The sequence below is a fragment of the Muscardinus avellanarius genome (genome assembly GCF_963383645.1).
Source record: "Muscardinus avellanarius genome assembly, chromosome: 6".
Classification (NCBI taxonomy): Eukaryota; Metazoa; Chordata; class Mammalia; order Rodentia; family Gliridae; genus Muscardinus; species Muscardinus avellanarius.
The window spans coordinates 102,427,298-102,451,319 of NC_137791.1; positions in this window are offsets into that span (position 1 = coordinate 102,427,298).

Consider the following 24,022-nt stretch of genomic DNA (forward strand, 5'->3'; position numbering starts at 1 on the left):
CCCAGGCCCACAATAAATAAATAAATAAATAAATAAATAAATAAATAAATAAAATTATATAACATGTAAATAAATAAATGCAAGCAGTTTTTGCTCCCCTTTGTAGCATTCCAGCCTCTTACAATATAGAGTTTTCAGCAACCTATGTCAGAGACTCATGCTGGCCATACTGGCTCATACTGAGACAGTGCAATTATAGTGTTCCCTGGGTCCTGCAGTGGAGAAAACGTAGGCACTTTTGACTCCCAGAGCAGACAGAGACACTCTTCTCAGGATAGTCCCAATTACAACACCATGAGATTATGGTGGAAAGAGGCAGCTTGCTATACAAATCCCAAGTTTCTTATCTGTTTAGTCTATTATGTCTGTAGGGTGCTGATTCCTGTGCTATTGGAGCTCACTGGGACTTTTCATCCCTCATCTATACTCCCTCACAGTGGCTGCCTTCTGCCTGGCTTGACTATGCTGTGATTGGTGGGTGCTGGGGTGTTCTACTTTCACACTTACACTACCTACAAACTCTGGGGGTCTCCATGTCTCTGCCTCCCATTATTGCAGCCCTGCACTCTCCCATGGCCACCCACTCAGTAAGCTGCAAGAGGCCTGCTGCTTTGATGCTCCCTTGTAGAGAAGCAAGTGAGTGCTGGGCGCCTCTAAACTGCTAACTTGAACTCTCCTTCAGTCAAATCTCTCTCTCTCTCTCTCTCTCTCTCTCTCTCTCTCTCTCTCTATCTCTATCTCTATCTCTATCTCTATCTCTATCTCTATCTCTCCCCCCCCCCCCCGGATATTGAACTCAGGGATAACTTACCTCTGAGATACACCCCCAGCTCTATTTTATTTTATATTTATTTATTCAGTTTGGTACTGGGGATGGAACCCAAGAATATTTTACCTCTGAGAATGTAGAAGCATGCCTCCTTAGTTGTTCTTTTAGCATGGCATATCACTGAATTATAGCAAGTATTATATTAAAATTATTTAAATAAAGAAATGGACTATTTTATCAATTTTATAATCTTTATAATAAGACTGGCACTAGGAAACAAGTCAGAGTTTGAGAAAACAGTGTATTTTATATTTACATATGAAATCATAGAAGTCTTGTAGTACAAATGGAGTAAAACATCTAATAGTCTAATGTCTAATTGGGAAAGCAAGGACATTTATACTAAGACTTGTAAAGTATTCAGTTTTATAGCATTTATTCTTTGTTTTTTTGCTGTAAAATTCTATTTGTATAATTCATTGATGTCTTCATATATTCAATCAGTACAGTGAATAGTCCACAAATCTTTTAATATTTTTTGAGACTGGGCATTGGACCCAGCAGCATTTGATCTGTGAGGTACGCCCACGTTTCTTTTTATTTTTTATTTTTACTTTGAAAGAGGGTCTTGCAAAGTTTCTAAGCTGATATTCAATTTGTGACCTTCATGTCTCAGCCTCTCAAGTAAGATATATGTGACCAAACCCAGGTACTTAGTAATTCCAATAGCATAATGATTAAGAACATAGATCTCAAAACCACCTGAATTTGTTCCTGGTTCTACCTCACAATGCTGTGTGGTCTTGATAATTTTTAACCTCTCGGGTTGCTAAAATGTATAATGAGACAGTGAAGTAGCAATGCTCCAGGGCATTAAGTGGATTTAATATATGGAAAAAGCATCTAGAAAGCCAGCGACTACCGACATATAAAATACTGCTGGCTCTTTATTCAACTGCTCTTAGGAGCAGCCACTGCCTTTTCCAGCTTCCACACGAGTTCTCATTGCTTCCATTCATTTTCTTTCTGGCTATAAAAATTTAGGGACCTAGATGGCTCACAAAACCTCTATAGGGCCTACAGGGAGACATTTTCATCTGGTTGAATTCAAATTTTCTGTATACATGTGGTATAAAATGATATAATCAAACGGGAAAGAATGTTCATAGAAATCTCATCCAGTCTCTTGCTTCATAAAAACCTATGAATATAATAAATGATGCCTGCACAGTTGGAAATCAGCAGGCATTATAAATACTTACAAAGTGGGTTAAGAAAGTGTCTTTCTTCTTATGGGAACAGCAGTTTAAAGGGCCTAATGATGCTAATTAAAATAAGTAGCTGGTAAATGTTTCATCAGGAACACTGACCCACGGTCTTAGCAGGTGCTCATTTCATGTGGTAAATGCTACTCTTAATATCCATTTACCCCCGTGTGATATCTGCATATGTAGCAATGAGAAAGATAGCATTAAGTGTTTCGCTAGAAAGACTTGCAAGGCTGTGAAAAATAATACGTGATTGTTGTAGTAAAATGTTTTAATTTTTCAGGCATAAGTACTGAAAGTGAAGTCATATATGTAATACATTCTTTGGAACTACAAAATGATTGTTGTGGTACCGGAGATTGAACCCCGGGCCATTTTACCTGTGAGCTATACCTTTTATCTATTATTTTGAAACAGGACCTAAATTGCAGAGGTTCTCACTAAGTTGCCAAAACTAGCTACAACCCAGCAATCCTCCTGTCACAGCCTCCCGAGTATTGGGATTACAATCGTGTGCCAGCACACCCAGCCGAAATGATTTTTAAAAGGATGTCATTTTTAAGTGAGGCATTTAAAAGATCTGGCATTCTTTAAGACACTGTATTTATCCCCCTTCCATTCCTTCTCAGGACTCAACTGCGCCCCAGTGCCTACTGTCAGGGATGAAGTCTGTCCAGAGAACAGAGGGGAGATTACACCATCTTGATACAGTTCAGTTTCCAGCCTGGCCTGTGGTCCTGGGACATCATCTTTTTTTTTCCCTCTGCTTTAAATTTTAAACAAGAGCCAGGCATGGTGGCACATTCTTGTAATCGCAGCATTTGGAAGGCTGAGACAGGAGGATTGTGGTTCTTGGACAGCCTGAGCTACTTAGTGAGGCAGTTTACTTTGCAGCTCATTAAGACCCTATTTCAATAAAAAATAAAAATAAAGCTGGGGGATGTAGCTTGAAGGTAGAATGCCCCTGGGTTCCATCCCCAGTACGGTAATAAATAAATTGGTAAATAAACAAACAAACAAACAAACAAACAAACATTAGGTCAATGAATGAAAAATTATAATGAAACTTGAAAAAAACCTGTTAAACTAAGGGTAGACAAAGGAAATTCAGAACCAAGTAATACATCAATTGTCATTTTTTCTTGTTTATGTAGAAATCACAAGTTCTTCCAAAAAAGATTAGAGAGAACTCAATTATAATCTGTTATGCATGTAGGCAAGAAATAGTGTTTTAAAACAATAGTGACATATTATTTGGTTTAAAATAAATAATATTCAAAGGCTTACAGTAAAAATCATCTCTTGCCCCATTCCCTTCCACTCTGTCTTCTAATTTTATTAATGTCTTCTCTTTCTAAGGAAACCTGACTATGTATTATTATTTCTTCCCACTTCTTATACAGCAATTAATACAGCATATGCATTGTCTGCACCTTCTTTATTCTTTTTGCTTGCTGTAATTTAACATTATGAATCATACAAAATTGCCCAAGTCACACTATCATATTTGGTTTATCAATTTCATATAGTCCAAACTAATATTTTAGAAATCTATTCATATTAATGCATGGAGACTTTTCTTATTTTTCCTATCTATGTATTTTTAAGGGTTACAGAGAATTCCATTATGTGGATATATAAGAGCTGATTCAATCAGTCGCAAATTAATGAACATCAGGTTGTTACCAATTCTTTGGTTTCAATAAAAATGTATCCATTAAGAAACTCTCACATGCATTTAACTATAGGCAACAATATCTATAGGATATATTCTTAAAAAATGGAGTTACTGCGTCAATAAGTAGACATATTTTTAACTTTGATAAAAGCAGACGAGGTTAAGTTTCTCAACTGTGCTAAGTAAAGAGTTAACCACTGAAGAAGCTGTAGCACAATTTTAGGAACATCCCTCTGGGCAGCTGTATATCTCTGTTGTGCACCCACCTTTTTTTTTTTTTTTTTCTTTTTGGTGGTACTGGAGATGGAAATCTTCAACCTCCGGACTAAACTCCCAGTCCTATTTTATATTTTTTGGAAACAGGGTCTCGTAAGCCAGCTGGGCTGGCTTTGAACCTGTGGAATTCTCCTATCACTGCCTCACAAGTGCAGGGATTACAAGCGTGTGCCACCCTGCCCAGCCGTGCACTCACCCTTTGAATACAGCTGAAGGTCTCACAGATTGCACATTACTTAAGAGAAATTTCTTTAAAAGAGTCAAAATTTCTGACATGTTTTCATATTTATGTGTTTTTTAGATTTAAACTGAAATGCTTCTAAAGTGTGTTCATCAGGGAATAGTTCATCAAAAACATAAAATTCTTTCTACCCAAGCCACAAAGGAACTGGAGCATAAACAAGCATTGCCTAAATTAAGTGTTTGGGGACCCCCTTTTAGCAGAAGAGGGAAATTAAAAATTAGAATATATTTGTTTACATATAAGATGACTCATAAAATTCTGTTAACTATGTTTATATTGTTAATTTTAAAATCAAGCCCTTTCCCCTAGGCAATGTCAAATTCCTTTCAAATTATCATGAATTCTAACTAAATGGGTTCAGGATAATAACTTCTATTCAAGGAGCATACAAATAATATACCACCTACACTATTCCAAAACTGATTCATCAAAGATTTGTCAACTTATAAATCTTATTTTGTATAAGATTCTAGGCAAGGAGGGGCATGGTGATATTAGGTTGTAATACTAGTACTGGGGAGGATGAGACAAAGGGGTAGCTGGTCTGTGGTGAGCCCAGCTACTTAGTGAGGCCCTCCAACACTTAGTGAAATCCTGTTTCAAAAATAAACGATAAAAATAGAACTGGGAGTATATCTCAGAGGTAGAATGTTTCCAGGCTCAATCCCCAGTGCTGAAAAAATAGATTCTGGGAGAGTATTGATTTTTATTTATAATCTTTCATAATGATTCTTTGTATTGAATAATTAATTGATAGGCATTTATTTTTTGTTCCCTGTCATCTCCCAAAAGTGAGTTTTAATATTAAAAATACAAAGAATTACTGTTGATAAATGTGTAAAAGAATGTGAAAATAATTTACAAGATAACAAATTACAATTTATAAATTATAATAATCTAGAAAATGGGTAATACTCTTCTTACTTCATGGCTTCAAAAAGCTAGTCTACTTCTATCTCATTACTCCAATGTGGTGCAGTCCCTTTCATTAGGTGACATTACATTTCAGATATCCACGTTGCAGGCATTAGGGGAAATTTCATCCCCAGACTCTCACACACACACACACACACACAAAAAAAATAAGGCAACATAACTGAGAGAGATGGAAGAGGGGAAGAGAAAAATGTCCTAATGTACATGATGTACATTCACAAACATATCAAAGTCAATCACTAGGCCAAACATGCAAAGGAGGGAATGAAGAGGGAATGTGGTGGAAATGGGGTGGGAATTGGATAAGGTCTAAATAAGTTATGTGTGCATGTATGCCTCTATTATCTTATATCTCATTAAGATGTAAAATGGTAATGCACCAATAAAAAATAAAAATGATATATATGCATATATATCATTTAGACATAATTAGTAGTATACAATTTTGCAACAAAAATAGGTAAGTGTTTATTGTATTTGGGCAAAATGACTAGAGATATATTGTAATTATAAATGATAAATTACTTGATCCAAATAAAGCTTATATAAATTAATAAAAATTATAATTATTATGTTTTATAAAACATGTACAAGCATGCACAAAGACAAAGAGAGAGAGAGAGGAAGAATAAGAGAGAGGCGCTGAGCATGTGTACAGAAGAGAGAGCTTTATTATAAGAAGCAATAAAATAACGAATGCAATAATTCCATTTATAAAAGTACAAAAATAAATATTAAATAACTCAAAATCAATCTAATAAGACATAAGTGGGTTTTGTACGTAGGAAATTACAAAGCATTAATGAACTTTCTACATAAATATTTTAATAAATGGAAAGATACTGCTGCCTACATAACCCTGTGACCATAAGCCATCCTTACAAATTTATTGTATGTGTTTAAATGCCAGTTAGCTCATAGTAATTTGCTGTGTTTCTTTAATTTTTAGTAAATTGGCTTAGAAGTCAGATTAGATCTGTTAATTTTATCCACATTTGTCCTAATCTCTTTGACCCATTTTCCTGCTGCTGCAATTCACATATTTCCTGGCCAAGCCTATAAAAATGTAGGCATCATAGAAGAGCAATTTAGATATAATTTTAGAATTTAAATTATATACACATAAGTATTATATATAATTATGAATGATAGTAGAATATACTAGTCTAATATATATATATATATATATATATATATATATATATATATATTCTTAAACTCCAAGTAGGTTCAAGTAATGAAGGTGTCAAGAGCCTACATTTCAGAATTAGATAGATATATTTATTTTGGAGACTTGGGTCACCACTCATTAATTTTATTATATTTGACATTTGCTTCAGGCTCTTTTAGCCTCAGCTCTTCCTTTGTAAAATGAAAATAACAATCTGTATTAAAACCATTACCAGAAATTGTTACTACTGACAGTTATATGTATTAACACGTGTTTTTTTAGCTAAAAATAGGTAATATCTGTGGCAGAAAGCTTTGTGTACATTAGTTTTGATTCTATACTATTAATTTTGTGATAATTTTAGACATTACATTAAATCTTTGAGGAAAATTTTAATGTACAAGAGTCAAATGCAACTTAAATTAACCCACATTGTGACAAAACCCATATTTTGGTAGGATTTGGGACATGCCAAGCTTGACATAAAGAAAAAAAAACAGAACTAAATAGTCCTAGTTGATGATGTTACAATTTTATGAAATTCTATAAATTCTGTATAACTTTGTGTTTAGAATATGTGGCATCTGAGTAAGTGCATCATGTTGATTAAAAGAAGTTTATCAAGTTTTAATTCCAGAAGCTTTTATATCTGATTCTAGTGTTTGCTTTAATTGGAACCAAGATTCATAGATTTAATTATGTGCTTTTATATAATGCGAGCTCTTTAAATCTAGAACTACATGAAGCAAAATTCGTGAAATTAGGCAGCTATGTTATGATAAGCAGGTATTAGTCTGGTAGTTTAGTTTTCATTCTTTTGGGTAGAAACTCAGAAATGGTATTGCAGGATCATATGTTAAGTTTGTTCTCATTCTTCTGAGGATCCTTCATACTGTTGTCCAAAGTGGTTGCACTAATTTGCAACCCCACCAACAATGCATTAGAGTTCCCACTTCTCAACATCCTCACTGCATTTTTGTTACTTTCCCTAATATGCAAAAGCTAGGGAGAAAAATAGAATCATAGGAGAAACTCTAGGCAAGGAAGGAGAAACAATAGATGAGCAAATAAGATGACCTAACTGAGGGGGACTGGATTGGGGAAGAGGAAAATTCCCTAATGTACATGACATATATTCATAAACATATAAAAGTCAATCAGTAAGCCAAACATGAGAAGAAGGGAGGGAGGAGGGAATGGGGTAGACATTTTGGAAGGACTAAATGAGTGATGTGTTCATGTATGTCTCTACCATCTTGTACCTCATTAGGACGGATGACTACAATGCACCAATACAAATTTTTAAAAATAGGTTATGATTCTCACCTGAGGTAGACTGTATAAAAGCAATAGGGAAAGGCACTGACCTCTGAATTGTTATCAGAAGAAAATGGTATATAAGGTATAAGAGCAGAGTGGTGAGGATTTTAGTTTGATTTTTCAGGAAAAGCAACACTTTTCTCTGATAAGGAATTTATGTCAAAATAAGATGTTCTTAGATCCTGTCGCGACCCTAAGGCTCTGACCAGCAGAGTCTAGGGAAGAAACACACGAACGCCGACTTGCTGATGAAGCTACTTCCTCTTTATTCCCCGCAGCAGTTTCCTTATATACCATACCAAGCCTGTTCCCAAAATATCCACCAATTCCATTCCGCCCATGTCCATCCCATGCTCCCTAGAAGGTACCTCATAGGCGTACTGGCCTAACCACGAGGCATTACATCACACTCCATGCCTTAGGGGCGTGATACTGACAACAGCGCATGCGCCAGCCAAGACCAACAGCGCATGCGCCAGCCAAGACAACCATCCTTGGCAGTCAGCCCGGGCGCCATCTTGGGCTGACGTGCCACAGCCTGGTTTCCACAAGATCCCAGAGAGCTACATATGTATCTGAATAGGAATCCAGCAGTTGAGAGTGAAAACCAGTAAAAAGGGCATACTTTAACTTTTCCCAGTTAACAATGTTATATAAATTATGAAAAGCTTCATTGCTAACAGACAGAATTCATTATAGTGTGGCTTTTGACTAATGGATGTGTGACCCATTAAAGGTTAAGTAAAGATCATCATGGTTACATAATACTGACTTTTATTTGTATAATAATTAGACAGCATACTTTTAATATACATATGTTTTTAAAAGGAAGTTTAAAAGTAATGAATGCATTTCTCAACACCATCCTTCTGTCACACACACTAGAACATAAGCTCTTGGAAGGCAGAGACAACGTAATCAATTCACCTTTCTATCAGCAATACTGGGCATATAGAATATTCCCAGTAAACATTTGATTGATAAATAAATCTACAGGTAATTGAAAAAACATCTGAAAGCAGTTATTCATACCACACCAGAGCTGAAGTATTTCTAATGTGGAAAGTCAACCATTCAACGTTTTAATTTCCAACTATTTTTTCCTCTGGATTTCTCACTGTGTTACTGCTATTTGACTACAATTCTTTTACTGCTTGCCTTTATTTCTATAAAGGTTCAGTTCCTGATTAACTTGACCTATCTATATTCATTTTCTTTCATGAATATCATAAACTCCTTACTCTCCTTGCTGTCATTGATCCTGAGGTTGTTAATTCAAGTCCTTGTCCAGGATCCAGCCAAATGCAACTCAATGTAGATATCTTTTGCCTTGAAATTAAAGTTGTCAGAGAAAATTTCTCCACCATTATAGATTTATGTTTGAGGTCTCCAACTACATCCTATGTATTTACCCGTCTGCTATGATAACCTCTAGCCACATGCAGTCACTTACATTTAAATTAATTAAATTAAAATGCAGTTAAAGTATTTTTTTCACTTTTGTTGTCCTAATTTGAAGGATAACTTTTTTTGATGCTGTAGTTGAAATAGAACCCTTTAAAAAAATCTTTTATTAAGCACTATATAGACTCTTTCCATTACTGCAGGAAGTTTTATGGATGGCACTGTGGTGTGCTATTCAACAAGTGTGTGTGTGTGTGTGTGTGTGTGTGTGTGTGTATGTGTGTGTGTGTGTAAATTTCTTCTTTGTGTCTGGTCTTTATTTTAAATCTTATCCATTTTTTCTAAACATTCAATTCCATCCCTATTACTAGCACTCTGATATAATCACTTTTTTTAATTCTTAGAAGACAAAGGAATTCATCACATAAAAACTTTCTTCTGTTCCTACCCCAAACCTACAATATACTTCTTCTAAAGAAAGAGTTGACTATTGACTCATTGACTTCTCTATTGACTCATTCCATACATTTTATGTTCTAAAGACTCTACTTTTGGGGGAAATAAAACATAATTATTTTTGATGCCACATATGCTCATATATTGTTTCTCAGATTTCAAATATTTAATTTTAGCTGGGTATTTTGGTGCACACTTCTAATCTCAGTACTTGGGAGGCTGAGAAAGAAGGATGACAGGTTTATGGCCAGCCTCAGCTACTTAGTAAAGCCCTCTGCAACTTAGTGAGACCTTGTTTCAAAATAAAGAATTAAAATAGGACTGAAGTTAAACATTTTATGTGTGTTGGGATGGGTGTATGTGTTTCTGTATATTTTGTGTAAGTATATATAGTGAGAGTTCAGTTCCTAGGAGAGAGGCAGGATTGGTGATTTAATACTAGAATCATATTTGAAGCTATGGATTGGATAAAATAATTGAAAGACAGAATGTTGATAAATAATGGCAGAAATGCAATATTGTGTCTTGATTACCATAGCATTTATAGGTATTTAAGGACGAAAATCCAACTGTGAATAGCCATGCATAAATAAAAAACCCATGAGGAAGTGATATTTTGTGATTAAAGATAGTATTTAAGCGGGGAAATTATTATCTGCATCAAATATTGAGGAAGTTTTTAATAAAATGAGAATTGGCCTTTAGCATTTTAAGATGGTATGAAAGCTAGAACACAAAGGAAAAATGAAAAGAAAGCCAGAGATGCCTCTTATGTACAGTAGGGAGACAGCCAGAGCATTTGGAACAGGTGTCAATGACATTGGAATTGATAACGAGAATAAGTCATTTCATTAGATTGCTATATCTTTTTGATGTATGCAATATGTAAAAAGGCATTACCTGAGAGAGAATAAGAAAAGAAGGTGGTAGAGAGTTAAAAATAGACATGCTATAACTAGCACTCATCAGTTGTGGGAAAAGATTCAAATAAAAAACAGTAATATTTTCCTTTAGTACAGATAATTTGGTATTTATGATCATAATTAGAAGTGATTTCAGTCAAAACTTCTGAATATTTATTTGGCTCTCCTAGATATTGAACTCAGGGGCATTCTACCTCAGAGCTATATCCCCAGACCTATTTTTTATTCTTTATTTTGAAACAGGGTCTCACTAAGCTGCAGAGAGCCTAAGTAGCTGAGGCTGGCCACAAACCTGTGATCCTCCTGACTCAGCCTCCTAAGAACTGGGATTACAGCCTGCACCACCAGCCTTGGCTTCTGAATCTTTTTTAATTGCAACTTTTGGCACACAAACAATAAAATAGCTGGATGATCTAGGAGTGTAATTTTGTCCAGTGAGAAAGAGAAACAGGGAATAGAAAGTTACAAGTGTTTGCAAAGGACTGAAATATTATGAGGCCATGGAAGTTGGGTTGGATTTGAAGAATACTGAGAATATGAGAAAGAAATTTCAGTTCTAAAGGCCATTGTGTTTGTAATTATCAGAGTTAAATATAAGTGCAGCAAAATTAAAACTGGAGATGACGGTCATAGGAAGCACATATTTCAAACTGCAACTTTCAAAAGTTATGAGGTGTAAAAAGTTGAGGGCAGTTAGGTGATTAACTGAGGAAATCATGAAATTGTATTAAATTGTATGTGCTATTTATAAACTTTGATGTTCAAATCACATGGGTCACCTAAGTAGCAGCAAGGAAGTTGAGAGTCAGAGATCTAGGTTTGGCAATCATTTAGAGAAGGATGGAGAGGGAATGACAGCGATTAAGAAACGAAGTGGTTTATTGGGGTTGGGGCTCTCAAATTATAATGAATAGATAAATACAAACACCAATGTCTATTATTCTGCATGATCTGATGAAATATTTTAGCAGGACACACAGAATTTATGATAAATGTAAACAAGGAGTGAATTCTTTTTTTTTTTTTTTTTGGCCATAATGAAAGGAAGCATTGGGTTGTTCAGAATTCAGATGTTACATCCTTGATGTTTACTTGGTAAGTGATTACTATGCAGGCATTGCTCCTATTTCAACTCTCACTAGAAATACTCTGAAATAATATAAATCTACTTCTTGATTTAGTATGAAACATGGAGCATTAAACAGATCTTTAATAGTTAAGGATGTTTGCAGTGCCTGGGATCATGATTCTGAGCATGACTTTATTTAAATAGATATGTGCTGTAATAAATCTGAATCAGAATAACACCAAAATTACTTTCCTCAAAATATATGCCATGTAAATTTCAAACCGCCAAACAAATTTTTATTAGGTTATCATTTGAATGACCTTGCACAAAGCCCTAGGTGCTTGAACACGTCTGCTAATCTATTAAATACATTGCCTTTGAAGACAAGTTTTAAGAAGACAAGGGCCTTAAAAAATACACATGTAAAACTGCCTACATTTTAAGTACATTTTATTGTTACATACCGATCACAATGCAAAAAGCTGAAAAGTTGTCTTCAACTCTAACTTTATGACATTTTGTTTTTAAGTAAATTATCTAAATATCACTAACTTAAATATGGCAGCAAAATGACTTTAATTCTAAAGAATTATAGTGGCACCAGGGTAAAGCCACTAATACTATTTTGAGAAATGTTTCCATAAATAATACAGAAGAAAATGGGAAAACATGTGAGACACTGGCAAACTCACTATTAGAACACAGAAACTGCCTCTACTTGACCACTTTGACCATGAGGTTGAAAAAATACATTCTCTAAGGTGTTTCCAGTGTGTTCAATTTTAACGCATTTTTTATCATTCTTTGAGTTTCTCACTGAATCACCATCATCGAAACACCTCCATATCATTACTGTCTTTGTTAGTGAGTTCCATTTTTATCGGAACATATCCAGAATTGTGGAATGCTAAAAAGTTCATTGAGCCGGGCGTGGTGGCAAACACTTGTAATCCCCGCTCTTGGGAGGCCGAGACAGTAGTAAGATTGCACAGGTTCAAAGCCAGCCATGTTTTGAAGAATTTTGTTCTTTATGTTACTGATTTTATCACTAAGTAGCATGCTGAAGTTCTCTCCAGAACTCACCTCCTGTTTCCTGATCCAACCACAGATGAACACTGGTCAGTGTCCCAAAGATGTATCTGAACAATTCCTCAGAGCCTTTCACTTCCCATGCCAGATTCTCTGTAATCCCAGTACAGAGGAGAATAAGACAGGAGGATCACAGGTTCTAAGCCAGGTTCAGTGAGGTAGTGAGATTCTTAGTAACCCTGGAAGGCTTTGTTTCCAAACACACAAACCACAAAATTTTTTTATAAAATGTCTGGGGTTTGACTCCAGGAGATAGAATACCCCTGGGTTTACTCATAGTACAACAAAAAAATAATGAATGAATGCATGATAAATATTACCGATATAATGGAAAGCTGGCTAGTTTAAAGCTGTCTCATGTGTGTAGGAAAAAAAAACCTTAGCTCACCTTCTAATTTTCATAGACTGCCAAAATTCCATGGGAAAAAGTAATAATAAACCATGTCTACAATCAGACATACTTAATGGACTTGAATTACAGGAAGTAGGCCCTAAAGGAGAATACATTTTTGAGCAATGGAGTTTATAGCCTAGAAATTGCCAAAAGTAAGGAAAGATGTGTCTGAGCCTTTGTATTCTTTTTTGTTCTGTTTTTATTTTACTAATTTAAATTGGAAGTTTATTTTTCATGTTTTTTCTAAAGGATCAAATCCCAAACCATTATATAACCTTAATGATGAAAATGTAATTTTTTCCTTTCTACTTCAGTTTGTATATTTCTAAAATGAGAATATTGATATTTACATGATAAATTGCTTGTCTAAGTGCAAATAGTCAGTAGGCAGTATATCTGCCTACAAATCTTGACTCTACTACTTACTTACTTTGAATATAACAAATTTATACATACTGGTTTTTTTTTTGTTGTTGTTTTTGGTGGTAGTACTGGGAATGAAACCCTTCTACCTCTGGCTTCGAACCTGTGCGATCTTCCTGTCACCACCTCCCAGGCACAGGGACTACAAGCGTGCGCCACCACACCCGGCTATGCATACTGCTTTTTTAAATCATGCTTATCACTGTAGAAAACTCTAAAATATGAAGTTTTTATCTTATTTTATATCAGGTCAGAAAATTGGCAAAATACTTTGGGCTAAAATAATAGAGACTTTACCCTGCAATTTGAAATACGTGTGCCTATGTTATAGAAAAACTATTCAATTTGCTCTGGATGGCTACATGTCCAAGAAGTTGATGGTGATTGGAAATTAAGGGAGTCAATATTTCAACTCAAATCAAATGAAATGTTTTCTTGAAAAGTGAGTGTTCAATAATGAGGAGTCTTCATGGCAGATCATGAATTTGTCCTCTCTAAATATACACAAATATGTTATTATGGAGTTATTGTGGTGTGTATTCAAGAATCTGTTGTGATTGTGCTCAGTAACTGTTTTTTCATCCTGGAATATCCTAATAAAGGTCTATTCTCTCCAAATTTACATAGTTTATACTTGTGAAGGGAGAGAAATCAAGAGTAAGGGAGATAACTATGCTTAACAAAAGAATTAAACCTAAAATTAATTCTTTGGGGTTGAGGTCAAAGCAATCTTTCTTCTCTGTTTGGGGAATTTTTGCATGATCCAAACTACGAAGTAAGGAGAAAAAAAGCATGTAGATATTTTAAAGAACAACTCTGTCAATTAGATCCTGCTATTCAGCATAGAAGTGTCTTTTGTTTATTTATTTATTTGTATGCCATCCTGAATCTATAAACTTGCCTTGCATTATAGAGCACTGGTGATTTAAACTTGTTTCTCTGTGGCATGCAAGTTAAAAGCCATTTATTTTTACTTTAAACAGAGCTGCTTGGGGGGTAGGAAAGCTCTCACAGTTTTAATTTTCTTTTCTTCATTTACATAGAACCATAATCTGCCTGGAGACTCGTATGTTTCCCATGGGCTGCAGAAGTGGAAAGATGATAAAAGCTGCTTTGTGCTGAACTGCGATCCAGACATTTTAAAGAAAAGATGAAAATCTCTTCTGTTGTTAATTCATTTTACTTTTCCTATTGAACTTTGTAAGATCTAGTGATAATGGACAACTTTGAAATAAATTTCAAATATAAAATAAACATAATGTGCTTATCTGGAAACATTAACAATTTCAGCAAACTATCACATACTCCGCCTCCACAATAAACCATTTGTAACAAACTAGAAAACATAAAGGGCTCAACCATCACCAGGATCATGGCTCAAAGTCCTATAACAAAAAGGCTAACAGGAGAAAACCATATAAATGTATTCGATAGAAGTGAAGACCCAAAGAAACAGTGAAATCTAAGTGTTTTTATGAAAAGTCAGCAGAAGCATGAATGGAGAACAGCTAGCTTTGGTCTCATGATAATAACCTGGGGGCACTTAGCAAGGCCTGGTAGTCCATATTCCTCCTCTTGTCTCTGTGTGCCATTCTTGTCTCTGGGTGTTAGGAGAACTCCTCTAAAATGAGCGTTTAATTACCTACTTTATAAGAAAGTCAGAGAACTGTATTGGTCTGCTTCAGAGAAAAGAAAAAGAGAAGGTATGACTGACCTTTCTGCCTTTGCTGTTTCGGCAGATGCCAAGTGCCGGGTGCTATGTCCAAAACCTCATATTCTCCTCATTTAGTATGAATTATTTCTAGGACATCTCTGGGTTGGCAAATTGTCTCATAAACTACTGACCTCACTTGCTAAGTATTTATTGAGCACCATTTTTTTTGTGCTGAGTGCTAGACTTACAGCCATGAGAGAGAGACACACACATGCAATCTCTGCTCCTAGAGAGGTTTCAGATGGCTAATCTCAGTTTTCCTATGACAAATCATATAATCATTTATATAATTTAAACACTAATGATGTTTAAAATATTAATAAACTAAGAATGATAAGTGGGTTAAGATATGTAGTGGCCTATAGTGGCAAGTCCTAAACATAAAGAGTTGTAAACTATTGCCACTAGAGAAAAGACAGGTTTATGTGAAATCAAATCAGTGATCTCTCCGGGTGTGGTGGCACATGCTTGTAATCCCAGCATTCAGGAAGCCGAAACCGGAGGATGGCGGTTCGCAGACATCCTCAGCTACTTAGTGAGGCCCCTTGCAAGTTAGTGAGACCCTGTTTCAAAAATAAAGAATAAAAAATTAGGGCTGGGGGTGTCACTCAGAAGTAGAATGGCACTGGGTTCCATCCCCAGTACTGCAAAACAAAACAAAACAAAACAAAACAAAACAAAAACAGTCATCTCTTTGATATACCTCTATTGAGCAAAAACTTCTCACCCTTCAAAGAAGGGTCAGGTTTGCATATTTTAAGTATGTTTTCAAATTCAACAAGTGTGTTCTAAATCACAGAAATCTATTGACGGACTTGAAAAGATAAAACAAATCTATAAGTATATCATGGAGGCATATACATATCTTATTATATGCATGGATATACATGTGGAACTAATGTAATATTACTAGTATTTTTATTTTTATGTATTTTTGTTAGCAAAAACACTTCTTTAACAGACATAGTCGGAGGTTCCTTTTAATATTTATCTAGCATCTGTTCACAACAAACCTTCAGTGCTGTGTCAATATAATTAGTGTTATTTTCCCCAAATCTGTTGTAAGCTCAGTGCTTCTTCCAATGCTAGATATTGGTTAAAGAAAAAACAGTTTCAACATAAACTCTGAAAAATAAGGATGATTATCACGAGTACATTTTGACATTGATGTAGCCTCTGAGATTCCAGATGATGAAGTGAAATATTATTTACCATCTGGTAGTTTTATTTGGTAGAGTATATTTTCATATCTTAGTTTATTCATTTCAACAGTCATTATTTCCTTTATAGATTCAAGCATGCATAGAAGAGAAACACAACATTTTCATGAGCCCCTCTTATCTGCAGGATATGGTACTGTTTTTCAGACAGAAAACAACAATAACAATTAGCATCAATATAGCACCTAATATATTTCAAGTGTTTCACCTACAAAATTTATTTCCAAGCCCTGGAAAATTCCATTGTTTAGAAGAAAAACAGACAAGCAATTGTGAATCAAAGCGGCATATGAAAATGCATATTTGTGAGAAGAAAGGATTTGAAAGACAGAGAGAAGGGGTCAACTATGTTTGAGAAGTTGAATTGGAGTAGGTGACCTGGAAAAGTTACTGGTTTTTGTTTTGTTTGTTTTGTTTTGCTTTGCTTTTGCTTTTTTACATATAAGTAAACTGAGGGCATTTAGAGCTTAAGGCATGATGTGTTTGAAGACCATCGTGTGTATCAGTATATTTTTTGAATAGGATGTATAGAGGTTATGGTTTGAGGAATTTGAGCTTTTAAGCTATATTTACCTAATTTAGGCATTAAAAACATTGATTTTGCAAAGCCATTGAATGATTACATAGGAAGCTGATACATTCAAATTGATATTTTCAGAAAGATGATTCTGTGCAAAATGGTAAGTTAAGGCAAAAATGGGTACAACAAGCCAAACTTCTATAGTTACAAACCAGGCAAGATCTGAAAAGTGTTTGAATAAAAAATATTGTAATAACTATCAAAAGGGTGGCCGAATTTAAAAGTTTTAAGTTGGCTGGGCGTGGTGGAATATGGCACAGTTTCAAAGCCAGCCTCAGCTATTTAGAGAGGCTCTCAGCAACTTAGTGAGACCATGTTTCCAAAGAAAGTATAAAATAGGTCTGGGAGTATAGCCTGGAGGTCGAAAAGCCCCTGGGTCCCACCCTCAGTACCACACAATAAATAAATATGTTAAATTGGAAGTGATTATTGTTTCTAAAAGTGATGAAGAAGAATTGAATGTCAACTACATTTTATATACTGTTTATGACAGGAAAGAGAAAAAGAAAAAGAAAATGTATTACAAAAAATAAAATAAGCAGTAATATAGTAGACCATCTCAATAAGATACTGGAATTAGACCATAAAGGGGAATAAGCTATTTCAATTTTTTTAAAAATGAACAAAATAATTTAGCACACACCTCTCCAGATAATATAAACAAATGTCAAAAACCTATGGAAAGATAACCCACATCCTCTGTCACTGGAGAAATGGAAATCAAACAAGGTACTGTAACATACCTACCAGGGTGTCTCAAATCTCTCACACTGGTAAATGCCAGAAGCTGGAGAGGATGGACAGTATGAAGGATGCATTCATTGATAGTAGAAATTAAAATGGTACAGCAACTCTTAAAGCTGCCATGAGTATGTCTAGGTGGGTTTTGTGTGGACATAAGTTTCCAGCTTATTTGAGTTGAAATCAAGAAATGTGATGACTACATTTTAGGGTTGGTAAAATATTTTTCAATCTTACACAAAACTTGAAAAACTGCCTTCCAATGGATACATTAAGAAGATCAATGTTTGCCAAATGTGTGTTGGGGTAATGAATGGGCAGAGAACATGGGAGTTTTAGAGCAGTGAAACTCTTCTTTATGATACTTCAGTGGATGCACATTATTATCAACTTTTAAAACCTCATAAAATATAAGTCATCCAATATGCACCCTAATGTGAAATATGGACGTTAGGTGAAGATGTGTGAATTTGAATTTGTTCTTTCTAACAAGTATTCTGTGGTGGGTGTTTTGATAGGGGGAGCAGGTGTGTGTGTGTGTGTGTGTGTGTGTGTGTGTGTGTGTGTGGTAGGGGGATGCCAAAGGAGATGTGAAAATTCTCTATAATTTCTTCTCAGTTTTGCTATGAAACTGGAACTGCTCTGAAAAATAAAGTCTGTTAAAAATTACCTGGTATAAAATTTGTACAACATAGATATGCTAATAAAAGTTGTTTTCATTTACTAATTTTAGTGTCTTAAGTTACCTGTATATAAATTTTGTCATCTCTGATTATGATTTTGCTCACTCAAATTAAGTTGGTGATAAGCAGAAGCCACAGCATCTTAGCATTATATGAAGTGGAACAATAATTTTCAAGACAGTGTACATTAAACTGAAGTTTTTTATAAACATGGAATGATATATTACACATTAGATAGGGATGATATATGAAATGCTGTATTATAGATTAGGGTTGGTTTAAAAAGAGTTCATGAAGATTTCTCAAAAAATTAAAAACAGAACCAGAAAATGATCCAACAATTCTGCTTCTGAGTATATATCCAAGAGATATGAAATTGGTATGTTGAAGAGACATCTTCAAGTGTCCATTCACTAATAAATGGATAAAGAAAGTGTGGTACAGATGCATACTGGAATATTATTCACTCATAAAGAATGAAATCCTGTCTTTTTTGACAACATGGATGGAATTGAAGCCCATTATGTTAAGTGACATAGGCCAGGCACAAAAAAGACAAGTGCTGCATGATTTCAATCATAAGTAGATTAAAAAGTTGATCTCATAGAAGTTGGGAGTAGAATGATGGTTACCAAAGCCTGGGGAGAGCAGGAGGGAGGGAGAGATGAGGAATATTTGACCGAAGGCTTTTTTGTTTTGTTTTGTTTTTGTTGTTAAATAGAGTCTTTCTAGCTTGATAAGTCTTGCTAAATTGCTGGTTTTGAACCTGTGATCCTCCTGTCTCAGCCGCCCAACTACTGAGATTATAGATGTGGGTCATAATGACCAGTTTAATGATTTGTTCTTTTAAATTATTTTTTGGTGCATTGTAGATGTGCATCTTAATGGAGTACAAGATGGTAGAGTCATACATGCACACATCACCCAATCAGCCCTTACCCAATTCCCATCCCATTCCCTCTCCCCTCTTTCTTTCTCATGTTTGGCTTAGTGATTGACTTTGATATGTTTGTTAATGTTGTACGGGATGTACATTAACATCATTTTTTTTAAAGTTACAGTTAGATAGGAATAAGAAGCCCCAGCCTGCTATTGCACAGTAGCAATATAATAACATGGGTAATATACTCTACATTTTAAAAAGCTAGGAGAAAGAATTTTTAATGTTGTTTCTACAAGGAAACGATGAATGTTTGAGGCAGTATATATGATTAAGCTAATTTTAATATTACACAATGTATATATGTATAGAAATATCACATGGTGCCCTCATAAACATTTAAATTTTTATGTACCAGTTAAAATGAATTTAATTTTTAAAAGGATTATAAATTGAGAGAGGATGCACCATTTAAAAAAGACTAAAATATTACAGAACAACTTCTGTGAGATTTACTTACATGATACCATTTATTATTGAGAAATTTTATGTCAATTTTAAATAATACGAGAAATATAAAAAATACAATTTTAAAAACACCTTACTTTGTCAAGTGCTTTTTAATTTCACGCTTATTTAGTCATCAAAATAATCCCCGTGACACAGTATCTTTACTAAATGATCAAATTTTGCATCAAAAAAGAGAACAAGATGTTTCTGATTTCCTCTTGATCTACCAAAACCATCAGTGCAATCCAATTATGAAATATCTGTATAGATCAGAAAAGACACAAAAAAGTCAGAATACCATTCATGGGAGATTTCAATTATCTAAACACTGACTGTGTAGCAGCTATGCAGAAAACGTAGGGCTGTGTTTTAGTAAAGAGAATTTTGTTTGTTCATAGTTCACTTTGCTGAACAACTGTTCTGGAAAAATAATATGAACCGGGTTGTTTCATGTTCTAAATCTCACAGCTCTCAACCAGGAATTATTGATAGATAAATATGAAACCAGGGTCTTTGAACACATGATACTATGTTATAATTTACAAAGAAAAATGTTTACAAGCATGTTACTCCAAGCTCTGTTTTGTTTTCTCTAGTTCTTATACTAAATATACTGCCCCAGGAAAGGGTCCATTCAACGAGATGTCAGTAATCATCCTTTTTGTTGGCTAATTTTGTGTGAGGGACCATGTGCTGAGAATTAGAAAAATTGAGAGAGGGAGGAGAAAATGTTAAAGAAAAAAGAGGAAGGGAGGGAGGCAGGTAGAAAGATAGAGAGGCGACTTTCCAATCAATATATCAGGGTATGAAGTCAGTTGATTCTAAAAATTAAGCCAAGCCTAATAATTTTTCCAAGGCCGAGATTTTCCTTATTGCTATCAAGCATTTCTTCTCTATTTTTTCCAGGCATAAATCTGATATCCCTTGGAATTTCATTTTTAAAAAGCCTTGTTAGGAAATATACAATCTATTTTGTGAAAACTAGATTCACTATCAAATATCATCTGCGTAAAAATATGTATATTGTAGTTACTTAAATTTAAAAAAGAAAAAAAAAACTATAGAAATGGAAATTACAAATTAAGGCCAGAGGAAGGTATTTATAATAACCAACAATTAATGAAATAAAGGAGAAATTAACTGTAACAGATTGGTTAGGACTGATTAGCTAAGTCGGTATTGTAAGTACCAAAAATATAAAAGATTAATTACATTATTGAAAGTTATATTGTTTCTCATTGTACAATGAAACAGATTGAAATTAACTAAAATGCCATTATTTGCCTAAAAGATTTGTAAAGATCATTAAGTTTTATAACGTTCTCTATTGGCAAGGGAGTTTGGGGATCAGCTATGTTAATATATCATTGATGGGAGCATAAGTCACTATAATACCTGTAATTAAAATTTATCAATATATATATATACAAATATCAAATACACATGACTTTGACTAAGCAGTTCTGCTTCTGATGATTTAATCTACAGGCCTGGATATACACCTGTAAAATGACAAATTTGCTTCTTACGACGTTGTTTTTGACAGCCAAAGACTCTGGTTATCTGAATGTCCAGCAAAAGCAGATGACCTAAGTTGTTATGTCCATATAAAAGAAGAAACATGGACTTATAATATCATGAGTAGCTAGATTCTCCTAGATATAAGTGAAAGTCATACTTGAACAATACATACAATGTGTTCCCATTTTGTGTTAAAAATAGAGAAAAATAAAAAACTGATATCTATACTTAGTGGGTTATACAAAAAGAAAATGAAAAGATACATGAGATTCTAATTACAATTATCTTCATAATTATAATTATTTTATAATTGTGAGTTGTAAAAAATGGAGAAAGTAGAATGTGCCATTTTACCTATTGGGAAAAGAAGTGAATAAAAGTTTAATGAAATAATGGAATGGAATTGGAAGTGTGAAATCATTTAACTCATATCCACACAATATGTAAATTCAATAATAACGTCCACTAATAGTGTATTTGTTTTGTTTAAAAGGTATTAAAAATAAGATAGAGTGTATTTATTAGGGTTCAGTCATGATAAGCTAAGTAACAAAGAACTCCAAAATCTCAGTATTTTGCAAAACAAGTTTCTTTCTCAGACTATAAGTCTTTTGAAGGTCTGCTTCAAGCTCTTTCCCTTACTGCCTATATTTCAAGTCAATGTTGAATGAATTGCTCCTCTGAGGCAGTCTCATGCCAGTATGGTAATTACAAGCCTCAAAATTTCTTAATGCCAGGTATCGTGACATATGCCTATAATCCCAGTAGTTGGAAGGTTGAGGAAGAAGGATCACAGGTTTGAACTTAGAGGAGTCTCAGTAACTTAGTAAGAACCTATTTTAAAATAAAATTTAAAAAATAAAATTTAAAAAATAATTTTTTTAAAAAATTTAAAATAAAAGTTAAAAATAAAAATAATCTAGGGCTAGCCGGGCATGGTGGCGCACGCTTGTAATCCCTGCTCATGGGAGGCAGAGACAGGAGGATTGCGCTGGTTCAAAGCCAGCCTCTCTGGCTTAAGAGACCCTGTTTCCAAATGAAAATATAAAAATAGGTCTGGGAGCGTAGCCTGGATGTAGAAGGGTTTCCAGGAACCCCAGTACCACCAAAAAAAAAAAAAAAAATAGGGCTAGAGGTATGGCTTAGAGGTAGAATGTCCCTGAGTTCAATATTCAATTCCAAAAAAATTTTCTTAAATGTAATATATATTATTTAGCAACATTTCATTACCCAGGGGAAATCATCCCCCAAATGTATGTATGTACTTTTGTATGTATTTAGGCACTAGGGATTGAACCCAATATCATTCTACCTTTGAACTATACCCTGAACCCTATTTTATTTTTATTTGAAAATAGGGTCTCACTAGGTTGCTGAGGCTTTTTAAATCTTGAATCCTCCTGTCTCAGCTTCCCAAGTACTAGGATGAGTACAAGCGTGAACCACCATGCCCAGCTCACCTGCAAATTTGAAACCATGACCTATAATTTTTTCAAGGGGAAAGGGTATGACACAGGCCAGGTACTTAAGCTTAAGTTAATGGTCAAACTTAGGAAAAATTACTCCAAGGTAGGGTATATCTTAAAAATTCATAAAAATGAGGCCCTTTGTTTTGAAACATCTTCATTTCTTATCTCCATTTCATGAATTCTGGGCCAGCCTTCACACTAATTCTAATGTTAATTGTAGCATCCAATAATTTATATAAGCCTTAAGGCATTCATGAGAGTTCTTAAAGTCTCATAGCTCTCTATGTAGGAACAAATCTAGAAATCATTAGTTTCAGTTTGTAAATAAGGTGTTCCTGAGCCAGGTGTGGTGACTCACGCTGTAATCCCAGCATTTGGGAGACTGAGACAAAAAAATCAAGGTTCACAGACAGCCTCAGATTCTTAGTGAGGACCTTTGAAACTCAATGAGACCTTGTTTCAAAATTAAAAATAATAATAATAAGGCTGGGGGTATAGCTTGAAAGTAGAATGCTACTGGGTTTGATTCCCAGTACAGAAAAAAATAAATAAATAAAAGTGAAAAGTTGCCACTGTTTATCAAGTCACTTCTTGGGTGTTTTCTATTTATCACATCATGTATAACCCCATGTAATATACTAAAGCACTTTTAGAAACATATGTCATTTAACAAGTTGAAATCTGTGTGAAAGATTCTTTAATTATGAATGAATAGAGATATTTTCTAAGCAATTGAATGAACAGAAGAAACTTGAAAGTTAGTAATCATTACCAAATGTCCTAACATCTTCTCATACTGAAGTAGCAGATTGAATATTATCTACAAAACATAGCTTTCATTGAAATTGTGGGTTTTAATATTTAATTCCATGGGCCCTTTTATAGTTATTCTCAGGGCACTCCATATTTTACTCACATAAATCAGGCATAATATGTGCTTGAATTTAACATATTTCGAATTCCCAATCTTTTAACAAAATTTTATTATCATTAAACTGATAATCAGGCAAAGACTATATAGATTTTAACACTATTAAAAAGCACAAACCATTTTTAACTTTAATAAAATTTTTCTTTGGGGACAAAAATTTCCTAAACAAAATGAACATTCTCATATTAAATGGTTATCTAGGAACAACCATTTGACCGTGATTGAAAATGGCCAGACCCTGAATTTCATATTAATGCTAGTGCTTAAATTATCTTTTACTGCTGTGATTGAAACTGAGATATGAAGGAAATGGCATGACCAGATTAGAAAAAGTCAGGGAAATGGTATGAATT